We start from the raw sequence: 12,289 nt of genomic DNA, 5'->3' as shown, positions 1-12,289 counted from the left end.
GTAGTTAGAGAAACACAACTCAGAGAGATGCACTTAAGATTAGCTCATGAAACTTTGTACTTTTTAAGATAAAGAAGCTTTCAGTCAAAGTCTTGGAGGTGATGAAATGAAATTACACTGAAAATACAGTGATATGAGTATTTATATCACAGGGGAAACCTGGAAGGAATTCATAAGAAACGGAAAAAAAAAGAAAAGAAATGAATCTATGAAGTTTCTAGATGTACTTCCTAATTAAGATACATTATTAACTAAAGTGTAGTTTGCAGTTGTTCCTTCCTACAGTTTTTGATTCATTTACTTCTGGTTCATTTGCTTGTCATAAATTCCAGAGTCCCAGAGTCACTGCAAATGCATCACTGAATTGCTTTTTGCCACAGTAACCTTTTATCTCACTGCTCGAGGCACACATTTCTAGGTTGCAAGTTTATTTGGGATAACACCAACTAACTCAGATAGTACAACCTCAATGGCAGCCAAAAAACTTTCGGCTTTTGTACAACAAACTTTTGTATAATTGTACAACAAATGTTTGTATAATTCAGACAGCTTCCTACTGCCTGTAGCCCCAAATTTTCCCTAAATCCACCATCTACTCATTTTCTTAGCCACCCTCACTGACTTTTTGTTAACACTTATCCCTGACACTCAAACTCTTTGGAGACAATGGAACTTCACTTAAAATGTTCAACCAGAGAGAGAATCCTTTCTTCCTTTGTTCTTTCCTCCCTTCCTTCCTTTTTTCTACTTTCCATTGATACTCCCTTCTTATGCATTCAGTGAACATTGAGAATCAACCATATGACAGATTCTGTCTAATGGATATATATTTATAACTGTGACATAGTCTGTTGTTGTCATTCAGTCGCTAAGTTGTATCCAACTCTTTGTGACCCCATGGACTATAGCATGCCAGCCTTCTCTATTCTCCTCTATCTTCTGCTGCTGCTGCTGCTAAGTCACTTCAGTCATGCCCGACTCAGCGACCCCATGGACTGAAGCCCACCAGGCTCCTCTGTCCATGGGATTTTCCAGGCAAGAGTACTGGAGTGGGGTGCCATTGCCTTCTCCATCTTCTAGAGTTTGCTCAAATTCATGTCCACTGAGTCGGTGATGATATCTAATCATCTCATCCTCTGCTGTCCCCTTCTCCTTTTGCCTTCCATATTTTTTTCCCAGCATCAGGCATCAATACTTTGCATCAGGTGGCCAAAGTATTGGAGCTTCAGCATCAGCATCAGTCCTTCCAATGAGTATTCAGTGTTGATTTCCTTAAGGGTTGACTGGTTTGATCTCCTTGCAGTCCAAGGGACTCTCAAGAGTTTTCTCCAACACCACAATTCGAAACCCTCAATTCTTTGGTGCTCAGCCTTCTTTATGGTCCAACTCTCACATCTATACATGACTACTGGAAAAACCATAGCTTTGACTATACAGACCGTTGTTGCAAAGTCTGGTCTCCACCATAAAAGATTTTACAGTTTGATGGAGAAGACAGACCCTTCAACATACTATGACATTGAAGTGAGATGTGTAAACATGTTGCTTTGGGAGCAGTGACACAGATGGTCTCAAAACTCTGTTAGAAATAAGAGGGACTGCTTCCAGAATGTGGAATGTTTGAGCCAGTAGAAGAAGCTGAAAAGGTAGGCAGGGGCAAGAGTAACTGTACCAAGGAGAGTAAACTTCATCATGTGGACTAGTGGTAGGCAAACACGAACCTTGGGCCAAGTCCCCATCCTGCCATCAATTGTTGTAGATAGTTTGGCTGTAATCCAGCCACATCTGGTTTATTCAATATTACCTGTGGCTGTTTTCATGTTACAATGTCAAAGTTTATTTGAGACAGAGATTATATGGTCCCAAAAGCCTAGTTATTCACTACATGATCCATTACGGTTAAAGTTTGCTGACCTCTACCATACAGCAGTGATTTCCAACTTCCCCTGACACATCATGGTATGCAAGGAAAATGGTAACATTTGAACAGTACATTGGGTTAAACAGAGATGCTACTCATGACCAGAAGCAGCCAGTCTGGAAGCCTGAGCTACACAGAGCCCTCTGTAAACAGTCTTATGCGGGCATGAGTGTTAGTGTTTTATCAGGCTAGGACCTATTACTAGCATGGGGGTTGGGGGGAAGAAAAACACCCTTTGTATTGAGAAGTCACTAGAGAATGTTTTAAGCAAGAATGTACATATATAATGTTTAGCCAGGAAAAAAAAATTCAATGAGAAATTCAAAAATAACTTCCTTAGGGAAATCAGAGGTTCAAGGATTTATAGTTCTAACCAGCAAGTCAAAATCAATCAAGCAAAAAAAAAAGCACATATTTAATAACTTTCATCTGAAAAAATATTCTATTAGGTTCCAAAGGGAGACAAAGATACAGGCCTGACATCATCATGGAGCTTGAGTGTTAGCCCTGCTTCCCTCAGAGGACTGGAAAGAAGGGTGCCCTCTGTTTGCCTGTTTATTCCGGAGCTGAGGAGCGACAGAAACCACTTCTTGGAAGCCTTTTGTGACTTGATGCTCCTGACTGAGAGAGAACCCAGAACTTTGAGAAATGCCAGGAACTGTCTTCTGCTCACAAAAAACAAGCATATTTGGGGATGACTTCATCACTGCTCTGTAAGACTACCTGCTGACATTTGTGGCCCAGGACTGTCCCATTACCAGAAATTCTGTCATTAGGAATTCTAAGTTGAAGAATCCCTTATGAAACTGTAAAGATTCCCACCCCCAGAAGTGGCTGAGATACTTTCATCTAAGAGCTTGCTGAAACTTCATTCACTCATGAAAGACATATTGGGCACATTCACTATTGTAGGTATTGTGCTAAACCCCAGATATCAGGTAAGTCAATGGCTGCAGCTTAGTTGAGAAATAACTAGATCAGGTTCTGTATGAAGAAGACTCAGGGGTGTGTGTGTCTGTGTGTGCATATGAGGGCACGCGAATATACTGGGTGCATGCTGGGGAGATGGCAAGGTCTTTAGGCAAGAGGCAGAAGCAGGAACAGAAAGCAGATACCCTAGAGACAACTTTCAGCCACTTCATACTTGTGCCTCAGGCTGTCTCTGTAAGATAATTTCTTTTTATAACACATTGCAAGAAGCAACACCACCCATGCCTCACCTGCCTGCATGAAGTATTTACATATTTTCATCAGTTTTGTTCTCAGATGCCCAATTACTAATATACCACTTTAAAAATCCACCCATTCTGACAGCAAGCCAGGAAAGCAATAGACACAAGAGAAAGATTCTTATGAGAACCAACTGACACATGAAGCCAAGGTGGCATTTTGATCAATAGCTGCTGAGCAGCTTGGAGGTGCTATGGCCTTGGAGGTGCCATTCTGCATCCCTGTGATTTTCATCATTCCTCTCCATCTTTATAGCTGCCCCTTTCCTAGTTTTAGGATGATGGAAAGGAACTAGCCAAAAAACTGATTCCTCAACAGGTAATATTTCAGTAGCTTATGAACAACCATTTCAGGGACTATGAAAAACGATGTCATGAATCCTAGGGTGCACTTTATACCCTAGGTCTTTTCAGTTTCATCCATTTGTAGTATCTGCATTGTCCTGAGACACATAAGACGCATTCTGATTCTCATCCCATTTCTTTACTGGGAGTAGATCTGGTGTCACAGTCCTCACAATTGTGGACCATTAAGACTAGATTGTCTTCGAGATTATTTACCTGATAAATGGCTTATATCATACTCCAGCAATATAGCCAAGCCTTTATATAATTGCCTCGTTACAAAGGGAGCAATTTAAAGTCTTTGCCAGCATAGGGGATCATTTGGTTCAATGACTAAATTTATTCTATTAACAAGGCATAGAGTGATGCTTAGAAATGTCATCTGGTGTTAAACCTTAGAAGATATGTTTATATCTGATTAATTTGATGTGGTGCTTTGCCACACACCCAAAAGATAATAGAGAAGTATCATGTTATTTACCTTTTTCTTGCAAATTGCTCTTGAGACAATGCTACTCCCCAGAGCCAACTCACCAAACACTTGTTTCTCAGAACTTGCTTATATAACATTCAAGCCAGTTTAATAAGCATTCTTAGAGAATCTACTATAGCATGCACAAGGTATTGGGCTAGGTACTAGGAACCCAGCAATTTACAAAATGCACCTACTTTCTACCTTCAAGAAGCTTGGCAGGAAAGAAGGGAAGTCGGTCGGTGGAACTGCTATCTACGTGGGTGGCAAAATAGTCTCCACTTGTATCCCAACCCCTCAGATACTATCTTGGATTTTCCCAGTCCTCTATACCCCCAACGTCTAACCTACATGGATACTGTGGTGTTTAATTTTATGGATCAACTTGGGTAATACATGGTGGCTGGCTGTTTGGTCAAATATCAGTCTAGATGCTGTTTGTTGTTGTTCAGTCACTGTCATACCCAACTCTTTGTGACCCCATGGACTGTGGCATGTTAGGCTTCCCTGTCCTCCACTAACTCCTGGAGTTTCCTCACCTTCATGTCCACTGAATCAGTGATGCTATCTAACCATCTCACCTCTGCTGCTGTCTTCTCCTTTTGCCTTCAATCTTTCCCAGCATCAGGGTCTTTTCCAATGAGTTGGGGGCTCTTCACATCAGGTAGCCAAAGTATCAATGCCAGCAACAGTCCTTTCAATGAAAATGCAGGTTTGATTTCCTTTAGGATTGACTGGTTTGATCTCTGTGCAGTCCAAGGGACTCTCAAGAACCTTCTCCAGCACCACAATTCAAAAGCCTCAATTCTTTTTTTTTTTTTTTAAAGCCTCAATTCTTAGGCAGTCAGTCCTCTTTGTGGTCCAACTCTCACATCCATACATGACTACTGGAAAAAACCATAGCTTTGACTATACAGACCTTTTTCAGTAAAGTGATGTCTGTGCTTTTTAATACACTGTCTAGGTTTGTCACAGCTTTTCTTCCAAGGAGCAAGTGTCTTTTAATTTCATGACTGAAGTCACTGTCCACAGTGATTTTGGAGCCCAAGAAAAGAAAATCTGTTACTGCATCCACTTTTCCCCCATCATTTTTCATGAAGTGATAAGACTGGATGCCATCTGTTTTGAATGTTGAGGTTTAAGCCAGCTTTTTCACTCTCCTCTTTCACCTTTATAAGAGGCTCTTTAGTTCCTTTTCACTTTCTGCCATTAGAAATGGTATCATTTGCATATCTGAGGTTGTTGATATTTCTCCTGGCAATCTTGGTTCCAGCTTGTGATTGATCCAGCCTGGCATTTTGCATGATGTACTCTGCATATAATTTAAATAAGCAAGGTGACAATATACAACAACCTTGTCCTACTCCTTTCCCAATTTTGAACAAGTTTGTTGTTCCATGTCTGGTTCTAACTGTTGTTTCTTGACCTGCATACAGGTTTCTCAGGAGACAAGTAAAGTGGGTGGTCCAGTACTCCCATTTTTCAAGAATTTGTGTGGATCACACAGTTTGTTGTGATCCACACAGTCAAAGGCTTTAATGTAGTCAACGAAGCAGAAGTAGATGTTTCTCTGAAACTCCCTTACTTTCTCCATGATTCAATGAATGTTGGCAATTTGACCTCTGGTTCCTCTGCAGTACATGAACCAAAGTTCCCAGTTCACGTACTGCTGAAGCCTAATGACATGGTCAAGTAGGAGATGGCAAGATTGAACATCAACATCTTAGGCATCAGTGAACTAAAATAGATGGGAATAGGTGAATTTAAAAGCAAATGGCCATTATATCTACTACTGTGGGCAAGAATTCCTTAGAAGAAATGGAGTAGACACTACTATGAAAGTATTTTTAACATGTGATGAGCATTTAAATTAATGTACTTTGGGTAAATCAGATTATTCTCCATAACACAGGTGGGCCTCATGCAGTAAGCTGAAAACCTAAGAGAAAAGACGGAGGTCTCCTAATAAGGAAGGAAGTCTACCTTTAGATTCCCCTACCATCTCAAGATTGCAGAGGAATCTTCTCTTGTTCTCCAATCTGCTAGGCTGCTCTCCAAATTTCAGACTTACCATACCCTACAGTCAATAACACTCTTTAAAATAAATCTGTCTCTTTCTCTGTGTGTCTCTGTCTTTCTCTCTTCATATATACGTATGGTCTTGTTTCTCTAGAAAACCCTGAGTAATATATCCATGGGCACTGTATTCTTTGGCTTTGCATTTGCTTTGGTCAACAGGAGGCATAGACAAGGAGATTAGAGGGAAAGGGGAGAGTGAGGTGTTTCTTGGCTCCCTTCTTGTAGGACCCTTGGTTAGCAATGACTGTGTCCCAGTTATGGCTGTGGCACCTGCGCAGTGGCTCTTTCCCATTTTAATGTTCTATGTCTCTCTTTTTCTGAGTTATGATAACCACTCTGTCATCTCACCTCTTCAGGCTAGGTGCAGCTATAGTGTATCATCACTGTTCACTTGGGATATTCACCACAGCTTTTCAGGTGTCCTTCAATCCCATTTATATCTATGTAAATAGTTATTTCAGCTAAATTCTCCTAAATGTGTACATTTGAGTGTGCCAGTTATTTCCTATTGAGACTGTGACTCTGATTCACAAACATTCAACAAAATCTCTTCTCATACTTTAATAAAAAATAGTTTTGTAATATAGAGTATATTGGGATCCAATGAGTGGATCATTATTTCACAGTGTCTATTAATTTTTTATAGGTAAATTCTCTTCAGTGTCAGCCTATTTACAAGCAGAGGATTTTGCTCAAAAAGTTTTAGAACAAGAAGGAAATTGATTAATTGTCCAGTTCAGCAGTGATCCAGCACAATTTTCACACTGAGGAAATTAAATATGGAGAGCTGAAAAGACCACATAGGATTACACAGTTGCCATTGGGACTGATTCTAAAAACTGTGTTAAACTTTAAATTGTTAAGGAAATTTTTAAGTCTTAAAATCTACGATTTCAAAAATATCTCAGATGACAAGATATGTGCTAAACAGACTGCAGAAGAACTGCTATAAAGTCATTCTACAGATAAAAGGCGATCTAACCAGTGAATTCCTGCTCACTGGGTGAGCCGATAGTGTGTTTTATTCTCAGTTTGCTCCGGTTACAAGCTTTTCATCCCAAAGTATTGACACTTCACCCTCTTAGCCTAAGTATATTTTTGCACAAAGAACTGTAACTGCTCATACAGAGACCTCCTCCCACCATGATAAAGTACAATTAACAGATAATGTCATTGATGCCTTGGGTGGTGATCAAGGTTTGGTGAATTATTAATAATAAAATTGTGCAACTGGTTTCCATCTTTTCTTATTTCAAATCTTGTTTGTCAATATCTGAGGCCATATTAATATTTATAATTTCTGGTAAATTGGATAACCCTATCTGTCATGGACTGAATGTTTATGTCCCTCCCCTGAAATTCATATGTTGAAACCCTAATTCCAAATGTGATGGTATTAGGAAGTGGGGCCTTTGGGAAGTTATTAGGGTGGTGAGGATGGAGTCCTCGTGAATGGTATTAGTGCCTTACAAGGGGCAGAAGAGACCAGAGTTCTCCTCTTCTGCCTAGTGAGGACAGAGGTGAGAACCAGGAAAGAGCCTCATCAGACATCAAATCTCTTGGTGCCTTGATCTCGGGCTTCCCAACCACCAGAACTGTGAGAAATCAATGTTTGTTGTTAAACCAACTAATCTATGGCATTTTTATCATAGTATCTAGACTGAACTGAGACATCTATCTAAAGTAAACATTATTTCTGAATATGGATCTTAATGTAGCTATAATACTTCACACCTGGGCAATTCTCTCTTATTAACATTTTCAGAAACTTGGAGTAGACGTATATGAAACTACATCACATATAGTCGAGAACTCAAGGTAGACTTTTTTGAAGGCCTATAAAATATTTGTCCAAAGGAACTCAGCAGCTATCCCCACTCAATTCTCATAACCACTGAACAGCTGACGGGCCTCCCTGACACACTCCTACCTGTCTTACCTGGATCAAAACCACTGAAGCTGAACCTGCGGTACTTCACTTGCTAATCCCTGAACCAGGCAGCCCTCCCTCACTGTAAAAAAAGAGATCTTTTTCTGGCTTCCCGCAGGCTCGAGGGGAAAAGAGTTCATTTAGATTTAGATAAGGCTGAGAATCCATCTGAGCCCCAAAGCCACAGGAGGCTCTCCCCAGCTGAAGGCTCAGGCGCCTACATCTCTGCCCTGGAGAAAAGCGGCCATGGCTCCAGCTGAGTGGGGAATATTGCTCCTCTTCATCCCTCCCTCCTCCAGGGCCTTGTCATGCCTGCCACACACTTTTTCAATATAGATTAAACACTTGTAATTCCATTTTTGGTTAAACTGTATTTTGTCAGCTCCCAGGTGTTTCCTCAGACACCAGTGTAGAGATGAGCTTGTGATTTATCTTCTGAGTTCTGCACAGGATAACAGGAAAAAAGAGCTCAGTGTGTTGAGGGATTTTGGGGGGAGAAATGCATGATCATTTAATATAAAGGAAATGGCCCCTGGCCTTGGCTTCTTTATCCTCAGGCTGCGCAAAAATCCACCTCCACAGGAATATGATACCTGCGTTGTGTGAAGCCCAACACATGTTCCAAAGGGTCAAGAACGACACCCTTGTAGTTCAGGTGCTCTAAACAGGTAGGAAGAAAGAAAAAATGATGAAATAAAGGAAGAGAAAAAAAGGGAGGGAAGGAGAGAAAAATGGAGGAAAGAAGGAATCAAAGAGGATTAAGAAGAGATTCACATTTTCATGCAGTTCGTTTATCTGACATTTGTCAACCTTACTGAGCGCTGTGATAGGACCAAGCCAACTTGCTGCTACCTCTCCAGCCGATTGGAAGGGAAGGAAGCTGGTGCACACTGCGTGCTTGCTGTGTGCTGGGTGCCTCACATATTCTGTAATAAAAATAAGAGCTTATATTTATTCAACTCCGTGTCAGGCATTCTTGGGACACAATTTATGTACTTTGTTTTAATGTTTACAACCTTAAACAGGTACTGTTATTATCCCTGTTTAAAAAGAGGAAAATGGATGATGCCCTAGGACTTAACTAAGTGCCGGAACAAAACTTCAAACACAGGACACTACAAAGTCAATCAGCTTTATTTTTAAAAACTTCTGACTGCCTTAAAAATGTTTTAGTCCTGTTTTAAAATAGAAATAAACAAGAAAACTGAGTATGGACCTAAGTTATCGAACTCATCGAAAATCAAGCTTCCATTGAGTGGGAACAGCATCTGAACCCAGTTCTATGATGCCCAAAGCCTAAATTCCATCTGTGGCACCATCTTAACTTCTTGATTTCTGACTGAAATCCCTGTGTTTATAATCTAAAAAGTGCTGGGTGATGGAGACTTTGAATTACAGTGTTCTCACCCCACCCCTCCTGCCTTCTCCCATATACAAGTCTTCTAAGAAGTTGAACTTGAAGTTCACCTCCATGGCCTCCTCATTGCCACAACTCACCTCGCCTGTATTCTGGCTCTCAGCCTCAAGACCGTGAAGTCCAGGATCCAAGGAAAGAGGGTTCCAATAGTCATTCAGCAGTTTTGTCCTACAGTAGATCCAGACATGCAGCACTCCTGACATTCTCAAGCATCCATTCCACAAACATTTACTGATTATCCCAGTATGAACTATGATAAGTCTTCAAGCTACAGAAATGTTTGTAGTGCAGTGAGAACTCCTGCCCCCAAGAAAAGCCAATGTCCAGTATAGAAACAGACGTACAAACCAAATATTTACAAATAAATAAATTCCCGGGGGCTTTAAGTCAAATCTAGATTCTGTAAATTGGATCTAAATGGAAGTAGACCAAGAAAAGGACAGCAGATGTCCTAGAGGTCTCAGAGAAGTTCCTTCAAGACAGGAAGTAGCCTATCTTGAAGGAAAAGAAAGTTTACCAGATCTAAACGCAAGTTTTAGGCAGGGACCCTTCGCATGTGCAAAGGCAGAAGTGAAAGAACACATGAAATTCTAGAAATGACCATAGTTCCATGATGGGAGTGGGATGTAGGGAGACTGGCTGGATCATGTTCTGTAAACACTTCTTGACTGTATTTTATAGGCCACAGAGTCAATACACAATCTAAATTCCTGGTTGCAGCTTGAGGGTACTGAATCCGTCACTAGCTCTGCTTGGGGGCAGGAGGTAGGTTCTAGGAAGTGGGATGTTCCACAGATGCATCTGCATCATCTCCCTTAGATCTGGGTGGAGGGAACGGAAACTAGACTTCCCAGGGCCTCTTGTCCCTCTGATATGCTAGAGTCTCCCAGCCAAAGTGCTGACTGGCCATCACAGCTTCCCTGGCTCAGCTCTCCTCTCTCCCTTCCTCCTGGCAACACTTTGAATCTAAAATAAAATCAGCTTCTGCCTGTAGTGAGTAATTACAATAATAATGGTATCTCTAAGAGCTTTTAGTCTCCCTCCCCCTTTCTGTCCTGTGGCGGCCCCAGGGGATGGATAAACTCAGTGAATTTTACATGATGTGAAAACCAAATCTTTTACCCAAAAGCTGCCTAACGAGGTTACTTTGGAAAGGAACACTACTCATAAAACAGAAATCAAAATGCCGAAAGGCAGAGGAAGAAATGTTTCAATAGTTGCATTCCTGACACCCACAGGCAAAGAAATACAGAAGGACAAGTGATACTTAAAAGTAATCAAAAGCCATGATGTTATTTTAAGGCAGATCATCTCACAGGTGAGAATATAAATAAGAATAATTCTTTACATCTCCAGAGCAGCATAGCTCTTAGCTTTTCCAAAAATGTTTTCACAAATACCATCTCAGTTGAGACACACAACTGTTTTGTAGAGAATTCACACTCAAGGAAAGTAGGGGTCAAGTGTTTAAAGAATTACCCAAGGTCATGAGACCCATAGTGGTAAAGCCCATATGGAACACACGCCTTCTGCCTCATGGTCAGCATTCTTGTGATAAGCAGAATTTCCCCCTGGAAGAAGCTTTTATTATTCCACAGACATATGATAGTGCTGATTGTGTGCCAGTCAATATTCTAAGTGTTTAAGAATATTGATATATTTAACGCTGATAACAATCCTTGAGGCCTGGAGAGATTTAGTAACTTGTCTAAGCTGCCACAGCAAAGCCAGGACTTGCACTCCTGTGGTCAGATTTCAGAAACAGAGCTCGTAACCTCTAGGTTTGGCTGCTACTCTGAGTTCATATTCATAATTTTCAAACAAAGAAAAATGTTTCATCTCTAATCTGTTGTTTACTTACTTTCTAAAGACTGACCTTTTAGAGGTTCACTTTTGAAAGTTCTTCAAAGTCAGTGCATTTTAATGTCTTAGACCACAGGATCCTCAAGGCCCTATCATGGGATCTTTGAAGCTAGAACTACCTTTATAATAATATCAGAACATTATTTCCCTTTTCACTTTCATTCTGTAGACAAGTGTACAGTGAAGGTTTCCAGAGGTTACCTAATGTATGACATTGCAGTAAGTTGCATACAGAAACAGGATAATGTAGCTTTCATCTATTAAACCAGACATTAAAGTCATTGGCAAAAATGTAAAACAATTCCACTCTTCTCATTACTTGTCTTTATTTGGAAAAGCAATGATTTTTTTTCATTAAAAATATGTAAATATGTAATGGATTTATTGTTGCTTTTCAAATAAGTTTATTTAAAATTTTTCATTTTTAATTTCCAGTAATGTAAATATCAAAAGATAACTCACATGGGGTCTTTGATGATTGAAAAAGTATAAATGGCTCCTGAGACCAAAAAGTGAGAATTCATCATTCAGTACAGTCATGCACCTCAGGGAATCTAACATGTCCATTGTTTTCCTGTTTGAGATTCTTCCTGGAGCTTTGGCCCTTCTGATCCAACATGTGTGAACTAGTTGCTCTGTCTCTCTGATACACAGTAGGCTAAAATGAGGACTTTCTCTAATGTGTGCTCAGTCGTTCAGTCATGTCTGACTTATTGTCATCCCACGGATTATAGCCCACCAGCCTCCTCTGTCCAAGAAGTTTTCCAGGCAAGAATACTGGAGTGGGTTACCATTTCCTTCTCCAGGAGATCTTTCCAACCCAGGGATCAAACCTGCATCTCTTGCATCTCCTACATTGTCAGGCAGATTCTTTACCACTGTGCCATGCGGGAAGCCCTCCTCCTTCCTTTAATAGTTAATTCCTTTTTCTTCCTCCAGTGTTGAATGATCTTTTTCATGGATAATATGTCTTCCTCTTTATTGAGTAGTTGTTCCATTAGCTGGACAGGAAGAGCTGTATGAGACGTAAAAA

The sequence above is a fragment of the Bos taurus genome, chromosome 9 (assembly GCF_002263795.3).
Source record: "Bos taurus isolate L1 Dominette 01449 registration number 42190680 breed Hereford chromosome 9, ARS-UCD2.0, whole genome shotgun sequence".
NCBI lineage: Eukaryota > Metazoa > Chordata > Mammalia > Artiodactyla > Bovidae > Bos > Bos taurus.
Note: the sequence above shows the minus strand (reverse complement) of the source record.